We start from the raw sequence: 1,283 nt of genomic DNA on the forward strand, positions 1-1,283 counted from the left end.
GGCACACTGTGGGGTGGTCCGATTTGCTTGATTTTGAATAGCTTGGCAAGACATGGTCAGTGACCTCGCAAGGGGACACACAAGGACGTGTAATATAGTGGCGCAGACGCATTACATTCGAAATAACATTTACAATTCAACCTATAGGCTACGTCGGGTTCGTTCACTATACATGCACAAGCGTATCAAACTTACCTTGACAGCTGAAAAATACAGAAGCGTCACAAGAAATAACTGGAGCACGCGAACGGCAAAGTTCATGATTGAATTTATAAGGCGAATAAATCTTTTTAAAACCCTATCCGATGATAGGCGGACTTTAGCAAACGCATTGGTAAAGGTCTCAGAAAGCAAGTTAGACATGAGTAAAGGCTTCTTCACAAGGGGTCCGACCTACAGGGCAACAAGAATCCCATGTTGGTCCCAAAACACGCATGCAGACACCTGAGAGAGACAGAGAGATTGAGATCCACGGCAAGTGTGTTAGAGCGTCTCTCAGCTGTTGCCGATTATTTTCAGAATGTCCAGAAATATGAGAATCCAGGACGCAGGTCCTCTCACATTGTTGAGAAGTAAATCAAATTGCTCTTCCAGGGCTATTACAATCCACATCACAAAAGTAATCCCATGCTTAGCCTGCCGCCCGTCTCCAAGTGCGTTGCGTTCATTGGGAATGGGACGCTCGCTCTCTGCTACAGATCGGAGTATTGCCGACACTGTGTAGTATTAGTGGAGCGCACAGTGACACCAGAGAGAACACAAAGGCGCTGAGATAAGAATGCAAAACCCGAGCGCACTTCTAGTCCCTACGAATGAAGGTTGCTTTAATTCCGCTTCCTGTTGGATTTGTCGTCTTGATTCTCAAGTTCTCCCTCTTGCCGTTATGAATGTTCACGGACGCCGCCGTTGCCCGGTTTTAACGAACAGCTTCTGCTGTCGGTCAGTTCAGCGAATGAAACTCACGCCATTGGACGAGTCACCGCGATGGGCGTGGCCACAGTGGTGTCAGCGTGGACTCGATGCGCAGATTTCACTCAAATGATAACTGAAAGAGATTCTCTGGCATCAGTTATGTTCAGGTGCTTGATATAAAAGCGGTATTATGGCTAGTATTTAGTCACTTGAGCCAACAGTTCCTCTTATTGCAAGTTTGCATTTTGATTGGTCAGACACTTTTGAGTAATGACTGTTGTCCATGGCGACGCTATATAAATGACCAGCTCTGCTTATGTTCTAATAAAAACATTTCAAGTCAAATTCAAGATAGTTTCATTCAACTTCAA

At 45.3% G+C, this 1,283-nt stretch overlaps 1 pseudogene; it reads right to left on the minus strand.

The window, feature by feature from the left end:
- The window catches only part of LOC107584041 (vascular endothelial growth factor A-A-like), a 14,961-nt pseudogene extending 14,025 nt beyond the window's left edge, over positions 1 to 936 (minus strand).
- Positions 937 to 1,283: the final 347 nt, after the last annotated feature.

The sequence above is a fragment of the Sinocyclocheilus grahami genome, unplaced genomic scaffold (assembly GCF_001515645.1).
Source record: "Sinocyclocheilus grahami isolate Dianchi unplaced genomic scaffold, SAMN03320097.WGS_v1.1 scaffold56.1, whole genome shotgun sequence".
NCBI lineage: Eukaryota > Metazoa > Chordata > Actinopteri > Cypriniformes > Cyprinidae > Sinocyclocheilus > Sinocyclocheilus grahami.